Source organism: Anabrus simplex, chromosome 7, assembly GCF_040414725.1.
Source record: "Anabrus simplex isolate iqAnaSimp1 chromosome 7, ASM4041472v1, whole genome shotgun sequence".
In the NCBI taxonomy this organism is placed as follows: domain Eukaryota; kingdom Metazoa; phylum Arthropoda; class Insecta; order Orthoptera; family Tettigoniidae; genus Anabrus; species Anabrus simplex.
The window spans coordinates 132129613-132148129 of NC_090271.1; positions in this window are offsets into that span (position 1 = coordinate 132129613).

The following is an 18517-nucleotide window of genomic DNA, read 5'->3' on the forward strand; positions in this document are numbered from 1 at the left end:
AAAATTTCTTAAAAGCAGTAGCTGTAAATTGAGGTCCGTTGTCCGAAATGAGTACTTGAGGTAAGCCTTCTGTAGTAAATATTTTCTGTAGAGCACGAATGGTAGCTTCGGTCGTAGTAGTCGAATGCATATCCACTACATATGGAAAGTGCGATAGTGAATCGATGACTATTAACCACATGGAATTGAGGAAAGGACCTGCGAAATCGATGTGAACTCGTTCCCATGGAGTAGTAGCAGGAGGCCATGAAGCTAGATCAGAAGACGGGGCGTTCTGATTCAGTTGACATTGTTCACAATGACGGATGAGCTTTTCGATGGCGGCATCAATACCGGGCCAGTAGCAGTGTTGACGTGCTAGTTGCTTCGTTTGGGATATACCCCAATGGCTTTGGTGTAATAATTCGATAACTTGTTTCTGTAGGCTAAGTGGGATAACCACTCGGAAGATAGTGCCTGCTTCTAGGAGTACGACTCCAGCACGAGTCGTGAGACGATGCTGCATACGATGATAAGGTGCAAGGTGGGCGGGAAGATTGCTCTGAAGAGGCCAACCGTTGCGGATGTAAGTACGCACAGTAGCAAGTGTACTGTCCTTATCCGTAGCTTTAGCTATGCAGGTAGCATCAATAGGAAAACTGGAGACAGTATCTTCAAGTTCTATGTCCAACTGAAGACATTCAGATTCTTGAGAATCGAAGGCAGTATCAGGACCAACTGGTAAGCGTGAGAGGGCATCAGCATTACAATGCTGGGATGTGGCTCGATAGACAATCTGATAGGAATAATCAGAAAGGAACATGGACCATCTTTGAAGCTTTCTGAGGGAATTCTCAGGGATCTTATTACCAGGATGGAATAAGTGTACGAGAGGCTTATGATCAGTAATGATCAGGAAATGGTTGCCATAGAGATATTCATTGAAACGGCGAATACCAAAGATGATGGCTAAAGCTTCTTTCTCTATCTGTGAGTATCGACGTTGATGGTCATTAAGTGTTTTCGAAGCGAAGGCGATGGGGCGTTCCTGTCCATGACGATCCTTCTGGGAGAGAACGGCACCGACACCGTAGTCTGAAGCGTCAGTAGCTAGCGTGATGAGCTTGTCGGGCTGAAAATGAGTGAGTTGTATAGCTTGAATTAAGGCGTTGTTGATGGTTTTCCATGCCTGTTGGCATTGCGGAGTCCATTGAAATTTAACACCTTTTTTACGTAGAGCGTTTAATGGAGCTGTCACTGTAGCGAAGCGGGGAATGAACTTATTATAGTAGTTCGCTTTGCCTATGAAGGACTGGAGCTGCTTGAGGTTCTGAGGTGCTGGCATGTTGACGATAGCTGAGACATTATGTGCACTAGGGCGAATTCCATTCTTATCAAGTATATGTCCTAGGTAGTGAACTTGAGGCTGAAAGAATGTACATTTAGCGAGATTCGCTCGGAGGCCATTGTCTTTCAATTTCTGGAGAAGGAGGCGTAGATTGTGTAGATGTTCCTGATGATCATTTCCAGTAACAATAATATCATCCAGGTAGTTAGCACAACCGGGAATGGAGGCAGTGAGTTGAGCTAAATAGCGCTGAAAAATAGCCGCTGAGGATGAAACACCGAATGGGAGCCGCTGGAGCTGGAGCAGTCCGAGAGGAGTGTTGAGTGTTAGAAATTTCTTAGAGTCTTCGTCTAAAAGTAGCTGGAGATATGCTTCTTTAAGATCAACTCGAGAGAAGAATTGTCCACCAGCGAGACGACGGAATAAGTCTTCTGGACGTGGAGTAGGAAAGATATCTGTGTCGAGTTGTGCGTTGACTGTAGATCGAAAATCGCCACAAAGTCGAACATTACCATCAGGTTTCTTGATTACCACTAGTGGAGTAGCCCATTGACTAGAAGTAACTGGTACCACAATTCCAGTTTGTATCCATCTTTCTAATTCTTTCGTGACCGGGTCTTGAAGTGCTAGGGGTACTGGACGTGCTTTGAGGAAGCGAGGCTTAGCTCCGGATTTCAGCTGTATGTGAGCTGTATAGTCTTTTGCTGTTCCGAGCTGAGAGTCAAAGACTTCAGGAAACTGCTTTAGGAGATCGGTAACGTCAGAAGTAGGATGCAATGTAGATACAACGTTAATGTTGTCATGTATCTGGAAACCAAATAAGTTAAATAGATCCATGCCCATAATGTTGGATGCAGTGTAGTTGTTAACTACGAGAAGAGGAATGGCCTTCTGAATTCCTTTATAACTAGCCTGAAGCTGGATTTGACCTTTAATGTCAATTTTCCTTTTGTTAAACGTCACAAGCTGGATGTCAGCTGGAGAGCATGAAGGGGAACCTAAGTCATGGTAGGTAGCCAGGTTAATAATAGAGACAGGTGATCCAGTGTCTAATTGAAATTCGACAGATCGAGTAGAGAATGAGAGAGGAACGATGATCTTGTGAGAATTCCTTGTGGGAAGAATAAGATTGATCTGATCAACTTCCATGTCTTGGCGGGGCTGTATATGCTTCGGGCGTGCTGCAGGAGTCTTAGCAGGGCGGAGCGAACTCCGACAGACAGTCTTAATGTGTCCAAGTTTATTACATCGTTCACTAGTGGCTTTGAAAAAACGACAGTCACGACGTTCATGATGCTTGAAACAGCCTCGGCAGGAAGGCAGGAGTTTCGAGGTGCTTTTAGAATTGGGCTTCCTTGTAGCATTACGAGAGGGAACCTGGTGAGAATGCTTGGTAGAGAGCGCCTTTTCTGGACGGTTCACTGTAGCAGAGGACTTGCGGGCCTGAGTCGAGACTTGAGCAACTTCGTGTGGAGAAGCTATGGCTGCGGCAGTCTTGGTAGTAAGCTCATAAACCGTAGCAATACGCTGGACGTCTTCTAAAGAAGGGTTACTCTGCTTGACAGCGTCAAAACGTATCTTGTCCTCAGGAGTATGTAAAATTACCATGTCCCGAATGAGAGAATCAGTGTAGTGTGAACCACAACCGTCCTTGGAGCATATGAACTGGCAGGGTTTAGCTAGACCACGCAATTCAGTTATCCATTCAGTATGTGTCGGATGGGGTTGCTTTCTGCTCTGAAAAAATTTATAGCGAGCAGCCACTATGTGAGGAGCTTTGGCATAATGTTCAGTGAGACGGGCCAGGAGCTGTGCTAATGGTACCTCAGAAAGGTTTTCTTCTGGACCTAATTTACGTAGTAAGTCACACGTAGCATTGCCAACTGAACTAGGAAATAGTGCGCGGCGGCGTTGATCATCTGTGACAGAATGGCAGATGAAATGCTGTTGTAAGCGGGCTAAATAAACTGACCATTCTTCCTTAGCCGGATCAAAAGCAGAGAACGGAGGAATAGCTGATGGCTGTGTAGAGACAGAAATAGCTTGAATAGCCTGAATTAATGCTGCCTGTTGTTGTTGCATAAACTGTTGTTGTTGCTGCTGTAAGGCTTGGAATACCGTAGCGAGTTGCTCAGCTGTAGCCATTGCGAGATGCGTGCAATAAAGAGCAAGGAGAGCTGTGTGTCAGAACTGGTTGTAGGCGCGACCTTGACCGGTATATGCTGGGAGTGAGAGAGAGAGCAAGCAAACACGCTGGAGCGTGCCACACAGGTGGAGCGCACGACAGAGAGCTGTGGAATGTCTGTTGAGTGGGCGACACACTGAGCACTGATTGACTTTGTCGCCAATGTCTAAGTGTATGAGGGCACTGAGTTTGCTGTACCTCGTTGTGAAGGAGTGTATGAATTGCAAGGTATTATCCTGTCGCCACAGAGTTGGTGACAGGGGCCGATGAATTGGAGTGTCCGTTGCGGTCTTTGTTCTTTTTTTTTTTTTACTTCGTCGCCATAGAGTTGTGTTGTAACCAAGGTTGAGATTTACAAAACACAACTTTATTATTCGCTTCAAATGCAAAATACACTATTTACACAAATAAAAATGAAATTTAACTTGAAGCAAAATGAATTAGGACTCTTGAGAAAGAGTCTATCTTCTGTACACTATATACAAGTTTACAGTATTTACATCCACTACTATCTCGAAAAGATAGTCCTCGTAATATGAAAAGTTGATAGTCGAAAACTATCCGAAGTACTGACATAAATGTTTTGGAAAGTCCTTCCTTGCTGAGTTCATAAAAGCAAGTTCAATGTTGGAAGAATTCTTACTTGGCGAAACCAAGGGAGCTTGCATTAATTAGGGAAATATAACGGTATGTAATAGTATGACTGGATATGGGCAGCGGAATAAGAGGAGCGGTGACCAGAGGTGAGACCTCGTACTGCCAGAAATTCAGTCCACCTGGTCGAAGCACATTTTCAAGAGGAGTAGCCTCCGTGCTCGACGTAGGGTGTATTCTGGAGCTGGACACCGGGGCAAGTGGGCATCTGGACAGGCTGGGAGTTCCTCTTTATAGTACACACACGATGGTTCAGGCACGCGCACTGAGGGCTGCGCGTCGAGGCTAGAAGAATGACACCTGGCGCGCGTGTAGCTGGCTGGCGGAGCGAGAAGGGAGCGCCGGACATACAACACTTTTTTTTTGCTAGGGGCTCTACGTCGCACCGACACAGATAGGTCTTATGGCGACGATGGGATAGGAAAGGCCTAGGAGTCGGAAGGAAGCGGCCGTGGCCTTAATTAAGGTACGGCCCCAGCATTTGCCTGGTGTGAAAATGGGAAACCACGGAAAACCATCTTCAGGGCTGCCGATAGTGGGATTCGAACCTACTATCTCCCGGATGCAAGCTCACAGTCGCGCGCCTCTACGCGCACGGCCAACTCGCCCGGTCACGGTATCTGAGGCCATATGATTATTATTGACGATGATGATGATGATGATGATGATGATGATGATGATGATTTGTTGTTTACAGAAGCCTAACTGCTAGGTCATCGGTCTATAATGGTACAAGGTACAACGAAATGAAATTATAATTAAAACTTCAAAATGTATCCACTGCCTAGATTCTAAAACGAATGATGATAGAAACTGACCACGAACCCAAAACAATCAGTGGATCCAATTCACAATGCCTTATTTTCTGAGATGATGCTCGTTGTCCAAAGGGGTCCAAAATCTAGGTCAACGGCCCCTCATAATGATACTAATCACTGGAAAGCAGGACCATGGTGTTCCTCATATAGTGGTACCAATCACAGGTAATGTAGACCCATGGTAAGTCACACATAATGGTACTATTCACAGGTAAGACAGACCCATGATGTTCCTCGCATAAAGGTATCACTCACAAGCAACTTAGACCCATGGTGTTCCTCACATAGTGGTACTAATCACGGGCAACGGCTAGACCTGTATTATTCCTCACTAAATAGTATTAATCACAGGATACGTGTACCCATGGTGTTCCTCACATAGTGGTACTAATCATAGGCAATGTAGACTCCTTGTGTAACACACATTATGTGACCAATCACAGGCAACACCAAGACCCATGGGGTTCCTCACGTAATGGTACTAATCACAATTAACGTAGACCCACAGTGTTCCTAACAAGCACTCTCGTGGTTCTAATTCCATCATTCTTTCAACGCCCCTTTTAGTCGCCTCTTACGACATGCAGGGGATACCGTGGGTGAATTCTTCGTCTGCGTCCCCCATCCACAGAGTATCATCCGATTATTATTATTATTATTATTATTATTATTATTATTATTATTATTATTATTATTATTATTATTATTATATTCATTAAATTGTATATTTACAAGTGCAATTTTTTTTTTTGCTATTTGCTTTACGTCGCTTCGACACATATAGGTCTTATGGCGACGATGAGAGAGGAAGTGCCTAGGATTGGGAAGGAAGCAGCCGTGGCCTTGATTAAGGTACAGCTCCGGCATTTGCCTGGTGTGAAAATGGAAAACCACGGAAAACCATCTTCAGGGCTGCTGACAGTGGGGCTCGAACCCACTATCTCCCGAATACTGGATACTGGACGCACTTAAGCGACTGTAGCTATCGAGCTCGGTGGACAAATTATTATTATCATTATTATTATTATTATTATTATTATTATTATTATTATTATTATTATTATTATTATTATTATTATTATACAGTAGTCAGGCTGCTTGGATGAATTTTTAGCGTACTGGTCTTCGTATGGTAAATTCCTACTTCGCAGAGACTGGAAGTTTGTGTTTGTCCCAACACGCGCATCACCAGTTGATAACTGCCTCTTCAAACAATATAATAACAACTCACCTATCTTGATAATTACAATATAATGGAATTAAGGATTAGAGCAAGGTAGCATTTATTTATTTATTTATTTATTTATTTATTTATTTATTTATTTATTTATTTATTTATTTATTTATTTATTTATTTATTTATTTCACTCTGAGGCTGCCCAAGTTGGCGGTTTCGGTTCCGGATCAGACCAGTGGCATTTGAAGGTGCCACCTTGGTGTCAGTAGATTTACCACTCCGCAAAAAAAAAAAAAAAAAAAAAAAAAAAAAAAAAAAAACCCTCCAGCGGAACAAAACTCTGGTGCCTGGGTGTCTCCGAAATTGTAAAATCAGTCTCCTTCAGTAAATTCGGGAACTATTACCAGAGAGTTTTTTTATAAGCAAACAACGCATTGCATGTCCGCCTCCATGGCTAAATGGTTAGCGCGCTGGTTTTTGGTCACAGGGGTTCCGGGTACGATTCCCGCAAGGTCGGGAATTTTAACCATCATTGGTTTAATTTTCCTGGCACGGGGGCTGGGTTTGTGTGTCGTCTTCATTATCATTGCATACTCATCAAGAAACGCAGGTCACCTACTGGAGTCAAACCAAAAGACCTGCACCTGGCGAGCCGAACATGGCCTCGGACACTCCCCGCACTAAAAGCCATACGTCATTTCATTTCAACGCATAGTGCTGACTAAACTCTTGAGCAATCTGGGTACCTCTACTGGGTTTGAATCTACGATCTTGCATCTCGATGGGGTGACACTCCAGAGCAATGGTCCACAGATGTGGAACAAACTGCCCTCCGTCCCTTCAACTGGTGTAGACTTCAAGAGCCGTGAGTGTAGTAGAGTTTTCTCTCACAACAGTTCTTTACCATAGACCCTATCGAATACTGAGTTATTGCTTTTAAAGTCATGCAAATGCTACCAATCTCAGGCGGGATCCAATCCACTAACTTACAAACAGAAATATGAAAACGAACAGATCACCTGGGGGGGGGGGGGGGAGGGGCGGTGTTTACAATTAGGTTTACTTCGCACCGACACAGTTAGGTCTTATGGCGATTATGGGACAGAAGGGAAGCAGCCGTGGCCGTAATTGAGGTACAGCCCCAGCAGTTTCCTGGTAAGAAAATGGGAAATCACGGAAAACCGTTTTCAGGCCTAACGGCAGTGGATTTCAAACCCACTATCTCCCGAATGCAAGCTCACAGCTGCGCGCCCCTAACCGCACGTTCAATTCACTCGGTCTGTGTGCGCTGTGTTGATTATATTCAGATAAAGAGTCCCGTATCAAAAAGTTTCAGTCGCGTTGAACTGCCACACATGGAAGAGAGGGTGGAGGTCCTGCAAAGGCCAATGCAGCCAACTGGCCATTTTTCTTAGCCGTGTGAACCTTGGCAGCAGATTTGTTCTGTACTCACGAGAAATACCTCTGTAGCTGTGTGCGCGCATGTTAAATGAAACACACACACACATGCACTTAGAAAGCTCCCTATGCTTTTGCAAAAGTTGCAGAAACCAGTCGGCTTGGTTGGGCTAACAAGCTAACACACACATGTATGTGCTTCTCTTCTGTTATTTATATTTCTACCTTCCTTTTCCTTCTGTTTTCCTTCCACATCCTTCCCCACATTCCACTACACCTCAACTTTCACCCATTGTACATCAATCTTTGTCTTAATCCTGTCCGATTCTCGGTATTTTATGCCCATTTAATTATCGTTCTCCCTTTCTTTATCTCTTCTTTCTTCTCCTAGATGTGCACCAGGGACGTTTTATGTATTTCAACCAAGTTCCTATATTACTACTGAGTTTCTAATTTTATTGAAACAGGCTAGCCTAACATTACCTCCTTGCAACCACCTTTCATCCAGAATCAATTTCCTGATTGGTTATAAGTATATATTTCAGTGTCAACTTGTTAGGAACGAGAGCGTGAGAAACTGCAAATCGCTGGAACACAATGTATATTACATTAATTAAAAAAGTGAAATAAAGTTTTGTGTTAGCGTGTGGTTTTTAATGTATGGAGTGTCCCGGTACAACCCACGGGGTAAGCTACATGTACCGCTCTGTAGTTTAAATGGGAAACCACGGAAAACTGTTTCGACGGGGGATTCGAGCCCACCTGTCTCCCAGGTGTAGAGCTAACAGCCCTTAGAAGTCCGTGCCGCATCACACTGAGCTAACCTGTTCGACTATAAGTTCTTAAAGGAGAACGGCATGCTTCCTCCAATCAAGTAGATATCCTTAGACCTATAAATAGTGTGTTTCCGAACATGTGAGAAGTACAGTAATTGGGTGATGGATGGTATGGAAGGTGGACTGCATTTTTATGCAGGTTTGTGCCTCTGGCCTTAGAGCAAGAAATGTTTGATATTTTTGACCAGAAGGTTTTGACCAGATTTTTTTTTTTTAGTGGCTTTACGTCGCACCGACACAGATAGGTCTTAAGGCGACGATGGGATAGGAAAGGCCTAGGTGTTGGAAGGAAGCGGCCATGCCCTTAATTAAGGTACAGCCCCAGCATTTGCCTGGTGTAAAAATGGGAAACCACGGGAAACCATCTTCAGGGCTGCCGACAGTGGGATTCGAACCCACTATCTCCCGGATGCAAGCTCACAGCCGCGCGCCCCTAACCGCAAGGCCAACTCGCCTGGTGGCCGGAAAATTGCCCACATATTAACCCAATTGAAAATCTATGGGTACTGTCAAAAAAATTGAGAAAGACCAAATTAACAACACGGGTCCAACAAATCAACAAATCTGGTTTGAGTACGATGATATCAAAAATGCGTGTCAAATACTAATTAACGGGATGCCAAGGCGAAGCAAGTCCCTTATTCAGTCTAAAGTGTGGCATCCAAAGTATTGAAACACAATTGTTAATGTAACAAAAAATTATGCTAATTAATAACGAAAATACATTTTTCTTCTAATCATTTGGCCACGTCTGTACACCACAACACACCACAAAAATATTCATTCCCCACCCACCTATAGGGTTACACCCTCTCTCTGGCGAAGTGATGTGGGCGGGTTAGGGAGATGTGAGGGAAGAGTGAGGTGGGTAAAAGGATATGGAGGAGATGGGAGGGGATTTCTAGCCTCTTGGTTAAGAATTGTATGTTTTATTTACTTCCTTATGTACAATGATGATTGTTTGGTCATGATTTCTTTTTATACATAGATTGTAGTATAATTTTGTCTTTGTGGTTTTGTGTTTTTTTTTTCTCTTTTGCTTCATCTACAGGTATATAAATTCATAAATAAACTATCAGTATTAACAAGGAACTGACTGGTAGCAAAACAACACAAGAAGTTCCTATGTACATAATACAGTATGTCCTACAGTGGATAGTTTACAAGTTACAAACTTTCCAATATCGTACGGAAAGTACTGGTCTTACCCGACACATTCCATATCGAGTAGCTTTCGGCATGTTGAGGTACCATTCTAATAAAAGAATTACTCAAAATGCCCACCATGCGCTTAAATGCACCCCTGAAAACGTCACCTCAATGATTGTGGGTCACTTCTGAATATTCCAGACATTGCATGTGTTCGATGGCAGCCTTGTTCCACACGCTGGTGGTGTACTGCAGTGCCCGTAATGGTACGTCTCAGACCTAACTTAACACTAGATCTCCATCATAACCGAGTAGTTGCTTGTTGCCAACAACAGGTAAATGTTACGCCCAATCGAACTGTTTGCGAAGAAGTAAAGGAAAAGTCTTTCATTTCATCTAATACTTGTATCAGCTTCTGTTGTTAATTTATACATTTGTCTGCGTATCTGAAATTAGCATAATAGGAAAGAGTACGTTTACATCAATTTTTAGGAAGGTATTCTATCAGTTCTGCTCAAACGTGTATACTTTTAGGAAAATTAAGTTATTGCTTAATTATCTGTATAAGTGCGGCCAGTATCCAGTAATCGGGAGGTAGTGGGTTCGAGCCCCACTGTCGGCAGCCCTGAATATGGTTTTCCGTGGTTCCCCATTTTCACACCAGGCAAATGCCGGGGCTGTACCTTAATTAAGGCCATGGCTGCTTCCTTCTACTTCCTAGACCTTTCCTGTCCCATGGTCGCCATAAGACATATCTGTGTCGGTGCGACGTAAAAGAAAAGCAAAAAAAAAACTTGCTGTATAAAATAATAGTAGGCAAAACGGGATAACTTATACCTATTTCCAATGAAATGTTTATTGCTGCTAATGGCCATTATGAATAAAGAATTACACACAATACTACAATTTCAATGTAACGTAGAATAATACAATATATGTTATTTTATTTTTAAATGCTATTGTTTCGGGGCGTCGACCCATGTGGATCTTTTGACCCTGCTGGCACCATAATGTATGAACCTGCGTTAATTTGAATCGGTATTGTGGAAAGTTGTGTGTGAGGAAAGGAAGATTAAGGACGTCACAAACACCCAGTCCCCAGACCAGGGTTATTAATCATTACAATTAAAAAACCCTGACCCGGCCGGGAGTGGAACCCGGGGCGTTGTCCCCTACACCGCGGGGCCGGACATAATACAATATTAAATTATACTATCTAAAACTCGTCAGAAGAGAATTTCTTCCAGGATTCACACCGGAGTTTTCAGTACATTGAGTGGTATTGTTCACAAATATTTCCACAACGATCACATAGCTTACACATTCCGGACCTGGCTCATGGAACCGTTTTGTTTCACAGAGTTTATAACGATGAAAACAATGGATGGTTAACCTAATAACTATATGTTTTAAGTCGTACCCTTTGCGCATCCAATCTTGAAAAACCATTGCATTAGTAGCATAAAAGTCACTCCGTATGTTTTTCCTTCTCAATTGTACTTCTTACAGTAGTTGTTCGTATCCTCGAGTGGAAATGAAATTCCTCTACGTAGAATTGCGTCCTTGTAAACTCGCAAATCAATCGTGAAAGAGTGCGCTTTGAAACACACAAAACCTTCTTCAAGAAAGCCGCTTAAAATTGTTCTAATAGCTCTCAGTGTTTCTTCTATAGATATGGCCAGACGATCTCCAGGACGTATTCTATAACGGGCGTTACCTTCAGCTTAAACAATTTTGTTATCACTTGAAGTATTTTGGCAGCAAGAAATTAGCCGAAGGAGGCCAACACAAAGTTCTCTACGTTTTCTACAAATGCCAGCAACATGTCAAATTTACGTAGCAGCTTAACTTTCGAAGATTTCTTTAGCATGAAGAATAGTACTGGAGAACTTCCATGCAGGCAGCCAAATTCGCTACTTAAGCTAGGGATACATATGCGTGGTTTCAAGCTGCGTTACTGCGTGTTTCTCACGCAGCTGGACGACCTGGTAAGTGGGTGGTCACACTTGCGTTTTTGCACGGCGTGATTTTATTAGTGTGTTTATATTGTAAAGTAGCAAAGCATCAACATTGCTCTGCATATGGAAAGAATTCCATTAAAAAACAACACCGTTGCTGCGTAATGTGCTGCGTTGGTTCTTCGTCATCGTCGTCAAAGAAAATATTGGATCCATCTTATAATAAGTAACAGGTCATAGAGTGGACAATTTGTGCTCCTACACAATCAACTAAAAGAGTTTTTCAGTTTTATAGAATTTCCGTAAAACTCATTTGAAATGCTTTCCTGTTTGTTGAAAAATGCTATCAGGAAAAGAAACACGTCTTCCCCAACATAGCGCCCGTTACTGATAACCGCGCATCTCTCTTCATGTCTCTGTTTTTGAATTCTTGGTCCTTTGTATCATAAAGGAACAGGTATTTATTTATCTCACCTCAAAAATTACAAATTCACGGTCTTATTTTATTTATCAAAGTGAAAGTACAGAATGAACGCAGATGGACCACACATAATATTCACACAATACCTCAGCGTCTTCATTCCACAAGTGTAGCCAGACACTGAACGGGAAAGCACGCATACAAAATGGGCTCCGTCCTTTTTCGAGCGGGCGACCTTGTGACGCGCCTTATCTCGTGTCCCGCGGCGAGAAATCACGCTGTGTGAGGCCGCTCCCATTCAAATTAGTGAAAAATTAAATGGAGTATGGCTTTCAGTGCCGAGAGTGTCCGCAGACATGGTCGGCTCGCCAGGTGAAGGTCTTTTTATCCGACACCCGTGAGGTAACCTGCGCGTCGTGATGAAGATGAAATGATGATTAAAGACGACCCATTCACCCAGCTCCCGTGCCAGCAAAATTAACCAATGATGGTTAAAACTCCCGACCCTGCCTGGAATCGAACCCCTGTGACCAAAAGCCGGACAGCCAAATTAATGTTGAGCATTTTTGACACAAGACTTCACGCAGTAACGTTTTTGACACGATATTCCACGCTGTAACGCGGCGTGAAATCACGCAAGTGTTGACCTGGCCTACGATGGTGACACATACACGGTAGGAAGGATCCGTCTTCACCTCCTTGCGTTAACAGCAGTTATCTTCTTAGGGCACTTACACCTCATTCTTACGCCATGTCGGCATTGTGGGTTAATCGTAAATACGGACTTTCCCCCCACTCTAGCTAAGAAATAAAACAGGCATGTTAAGTAAACTATCAGAAGCAGGGCATATGTTTATAGGTACATTTTGTAATATTTTGGAGTGTACGTAAAATTCACATTCACTCAAATCATTTCCCTCATGTTTAGAAACATATCGTAAATATCCAGTTAATAGTTAATAGTTCCGGAAGTAAACATCCGATCCGAACGGTTGAAGTACTATCTGAACTAAAATGTACAACATAAAAAGAAATATAATACTCGGTGAGTCTCAGTTCAATACGTGGGGCGGAGAGTTTAAAGAAGAAAGGACGGTTATCAGGAATATGATCGGGTTTACTACTAATAACTCCGAAACCATGTGCCACATTGACGCTGTTAGATGACTACAAGTGAGCATTTCACACCTTACATTCGCATAACAAAACGGTCCAAGGAATCGACAATTTGATCGTCTAAATATTACTGATAGAAAACTCTCTCTGAGCCCAGGTCGATCGTACCATGTACAACGGTTGCTAGGAGTGGGAAGGAAGCGGCCGTGGCCTTAATTAAGGTACAGCACCAAGAATTTGCTGGCGTGAAAATGGGAAACCATGAAAAGCCATCTTGACAGCTGACGACTGTGGGGTTCGAACCCACCTTCTCCCGAATGCATGCTCACAGCTACGTGACGCAAATCGCGGGACAAACTTGCCCGTTCCAAACCATTACACGTTGTCTCCCATGCAATATGTTTTCCATATTTTTACATTAGGCACACACATTTCCATTTCTTCAACCACATATGTGGTTTCGCGGGTGCGAACTGTGTCGTACGTGTGGATTTTGCCCTGTTTTACGGCCGGATGCCGTTCCTCCCACCAACTCTATACAAAGGGATATAATCAATATTGCGTGTTTCTGTGGTGGTTGGTAGTGTAGTGTGTTGTCTGAATATGAACAGAAAAGTGTTGGGACAAACACAAACACCCAGTCCCTGGGCTAGAAGAATTAATCAGAGGCGATTAAAATCCCCGACCCAGACGGGAATCGAACCCGGGACCCTATGAACCGAAGGCCTCAACGCTGACCATTCAGCCAATGAGTCGGACTACTGAGGCTGTCATTTCTTCTCTATAATTCATTCGCTTCACGGAGAGTACATACTTGAACGTGTACGAGGTTACTTAATTGAAAAAAAAAACCCTTACAATTCTGATGTTGTAATATCACTGCTTTATCTGCCTTATCCATCTTGTATCTATACATGCCAACTTAATAACAGAAAGTTGTTACTAAAAGAGATGGTGCTTTGTTACATTCGTGGTACAAGACAACAGCTAATGTTGTATAACGTGAAAATGAATAATTTCTGAAACAAGTCGTTGTTGGCATCTCTGATACTCGTGAAATATTTAGACACGTATAAGGGTGTCCGGATAGACTGGCCTGGAGGGTAAAATATGATCATTTTAATAATAAACCACTCTTCATACTGGTGGTACGTGGAAGCTAATGTGCCGTGGTACACTCTCTCGCTCTTACGCAGCTATTTGTTATTCTGACTGACGTTTCTAGTTACGATTCCTTCGTTTCTGAGAGCAAATATTGGGACTGTTGTTTCGCTCTGTCACATTTAGATTGATTCGTAGGATATTTGGTTCATACAAAATTCCAGCTGTACCTTTTCGTGTAGACCAAATTATAAACGAAGTTATCCCTACTTAATCCGATTTTAGTATTTCAGAAATACTGTACTCCGATACCACGCAGTTCGTAGGCAGTTATTGTACATAGCTCACAGAGTATAGAGTAGTAGTGTGTCAGTCTTCGGATCCCATGATCGCGGATTCAAACCCGACAGAAGTAGCCAGATTTCCGAGAGCTGAAAACAAGTCTATTAAACATTTCATGTCCTACGGCGTTGACATGCAGGAGATCTCTCGAGTCTCATTCGGTCTTTACCCAACAAAATTAATACAACCTCAGCCACAGATCGCCCTTAAGAGGTCCTGTTTCTCTGCAATGTTGTTGAGTAAAACAGAATGTCGAAATTGACACGGAGGCAGTCTACACGGCATCAACTTAAAATGTCTGCATACGGTAGCTTAGGTTGTATTATTATTATTATTATTATTATTATTATTATTATTATTATTATTATTATTATTATTATTATATATAATTCGCTGGGGCCATCAAGAACCACGTTAAGTCTTGTTGCATTTGACACTGAACTTGGCCTTCTTTAGAGCCCAAATTTCCCTCATTCTTTGTGAGTGGGCCTCCTTACGCTCCTCTGTCCAAGGGGCACCGTGTCTTCTCTTCGGTTGCTCGTCTCGGTTTAGCCCGTTCGTCAATATTTTCTTGCGGAAGAGATCTCTATTGAGGGCGTCTTCAGCTGAGATATGCAGCATTTGCAGGTCTTCTTTGGTATTTCTAAACCAGGGAATTGTGGTTTTGGGGTTTGAATCAAAAAAGTGAAAGATTTCTTTAGTTAACTTTCTTCCGTCCATTCTTTTCAGATGACCATAAAATCGTGCCCGTCTTTTTCTGATTGTGTCGGTAATTTTCTCTATTTTGCTGTAGACTTCCTTGTTGGATCTCTTTTGATGGATCCCATTTCTGTAGTTTGATCCCAAGATTCCTCTCACAATTTTGCGTTCTCTTTTCTCCAGTTCTTCAAGGAGTCCTTTGTTGGCATTCAGAGACAGGGTTTTGGCTGCATATAGAACTACTGGCTTCAGAACTGTTTCATAGTGACGTATCTTGGTGTTTTGGGAAAGGCATTTTTTGTTGTAGATAGTGCGGGATGTTTGGTAGGCTATTTCCAGTTTGCGTACTCGCTCCTGAAGTGCTTCTTTGTCCAGTCCATTTTTCATGATGATCTCACCCAGGTATTTGAATTTGTCTACTCGGGTGATGTCCCCGTATTTTGTATGGAGTTTTAGTGGAGCCTCTTTGATGTTAGTCATTACTTCTGTTTTCTCAAACGATATCTGCAAACCAGTTTGTTCGGCAATTTCCTTTAAAATTTCAACTTGAGCTCTAATGGTTTCTATGTCGTTTGAGAGAACAGCAATATCATCGGCAAATGCTAAGCAGTCTGTTGCGATCCCCTTGGATTTGGTTCCTATTCTCAATGGACTGTAGTTGGTTTCCTGTAATCTCACCCGCCAGGTTCTGATGATATTTTCAAGAACACAGTTGAAGAGTATCGGGGATAGCCCATCACCTTGTCGGACTCCTGTTTTGATGTCAAAGGAATGCGAGAGACATCCGTGGAACTTCACCTTGGATTTTGTATCGGTCAGGGTGGCTCTAATTCACGCCAGCAGTTTCAAATCAACTCCAAATTCATTTAAGATATTTAGCAGGACTTCCCGGTCAATGGAATCGTACGCTTTCTTAAAGTCCACAAAGACAGACACATACAGCTTGGATCTTAGTGTACAATATCTGATGATCGTTTTGAGATTTTGAATCTGTTCAGCTGTTGAACGACCTTTTCTGAACCCTCCTTGGTATTCACCTATTTGATGTTCGACTTGTACTTCCAAACGCTCCAGGATGGCAAGTGATAAAATTTTGTAAGTCACGGGTAGCAAAGATATTCCTCTGTAGTTGTTGATGTTCTTCATGCTGCCTTTTTAGTGTAATGGATGGATCAAAGCTATTTTCCAATCTTCGGGTAGGGTCTCCTTGTTCCAAATTTCTTCTATTTGCTTTTGCAAGATATCAAGTGATTCCTCTGGGGCATATTTCCATAGTTCCGCTACTACTGAGTCTTCCCCCGGCGCTTTGTTATTTTTGAGATGGGCAATGTGGCGCTTGATTTCATCTCTGTCGGGTGGTCTGGAATCTGGGTACCTGAGTAAGGGTTCCTTGGTCTCAATGGCGCTTTGCGGTTTAGAGCAATTAAGTAAATTCTTGAAGTAATCTGCCAGAATGCTGCAATTTTCTTCATTTGACGTCGCCAGTGTGCCAAAGCATAGAGATGCTGGTTTACAGCCAGTGAGTTTGCGTTTGAAGGCTCTGTAGTACTCTCTGCTTTCATTCTTTCTAAAGTTTTGTTCTATCTTTTCAATGAGAGATTTTTCGTATTTCCGTTTCTCAGTTCTGAACACCCTAGCTGCTTGGGCACGTTGAATTTTGTAGGTTTCCCAATCATTTTCTGATTTCGTAGAGCAGTACTGTTTCCACGCATTGAGTCTTTCTTGGAGGACTGATTCGCAGGTATTATTCCACCAGGCATGCTTTTTGCTTCTCTTGATTTCTGCAACGTCTTTGGCGGCCTCAACAAGGAGACTTTTGGCGTTGTTAAAGTCACAGTCATTTGGTCTAGCCTTCTCCTGGAACTCCTCGACCCTTTGCCGAAGTTTATCATTGTCGAAGCCTGTGATCTGTTAAGTTGTCTTCCTTGTGTTTGCGGGAACTGGTTTGAATTTGATAAGAGAGATATAATGATCTGAGGCCCCATTGATGCCTTTCTTTACCTTGACATTCATAATCTCAGGGTTGTTTCTCCTGGAGATTGCAACATGATCAATTTGGAACTCTCCGAGAGCTTGGACGGGAGAACGCCAAGTCATTTGCTTTCTGGATAGATGGCGAAAGTGGGTCGACATGACCTGCAGGTTGTGATTTTCGCAAATGGACACCAGTCTTTTGCCGTTGGGATTGGTTCTTTTGTGAGCAGGATAATTTCCTATAATCTCTCTTGTACTTCTGTTCACGACCTAGTTGGGCATTGAAGTCACCCAAAAGAAGCTTGACCTGGTGTTTGGGAATTTTGTTTAATTTTTCATCCAGTAGGTCCCAGAAATTATCAACTTCGTCTGGATCAGACTTGTTCTTATCGTTTGTAGGAGCATGTGTGTTAACTAGGGCGTAGGTTTTGTTCGCGCATTTAATTGTGAGTATAGACAATCTGTCATTCACAGGTTCGAAATTTGCAACCGATTTAAGGATCTTGGTTCTAACAGCAAACGCGGTTCCAATCATCACAGCTCCATTGAGGATTTCTCTTTGCGCTTTGCTCTTGAAAAATCGGTAGCCTTCGGATTCAAAAATCTCTTCATCTGGGTACCTTGTTTCCTGTAGGGCCATTATGGATATCTGATTTTCGTGAAGAGCTTTGGTGAGGGTTTTCAGCTTGCCAGTTTTTGTAAGTGAATTTATGTTGAAAGTTGCTAGAAAGGTTTTAGATTTTGGCCTGAGTTTTTGACTCTTCGGGGTACACCGAGACGCTCCGACTCGTCTCTTGCATGATGTCGAGTCTCCCCCAGAATCCGAACGAGACTCGTGCGCCGTGGCATTCACGACGAGGGATTTATCCGAAGATTTACCCCCTGGGATATGTTTCTTGAAATGTTGTGCCATCATGCTTTTTGACTTGACTTTGCTTTGGACGGGTACCCATCCTTTTACAACTAGGGTTGTTAGCCCTAGAGGTTGCCTCAATATGTTTTCTGGCTTCTAGTCATTTACCAGTCTACACCGTAACCCTGGCAAGGGACCAGTTTTTTTTTCACGGTGGTATTTTATTTCCCTACTACCCTCTGACTCTGCTGGCGGCAGAGCCTGCGAGCTTCCCCAATTCCAATGGGACGCGCCCGATGGAGGTAACCGGTAAATCCCCACACGGGTATTATTATTATTATTATTATTATTATTATTATTATTATTATTATTATTACCAGAGAGTAGTGTCGTTGGTTAGATGCTAGATTCAGCTATTTAAGGTAATGGAATTGAATCCTCGTACCGTCAAGTAGCATTTCCAAAATTACGGAAGTCCCTAACAAAACAAATCAAACTCCATGGCCTGC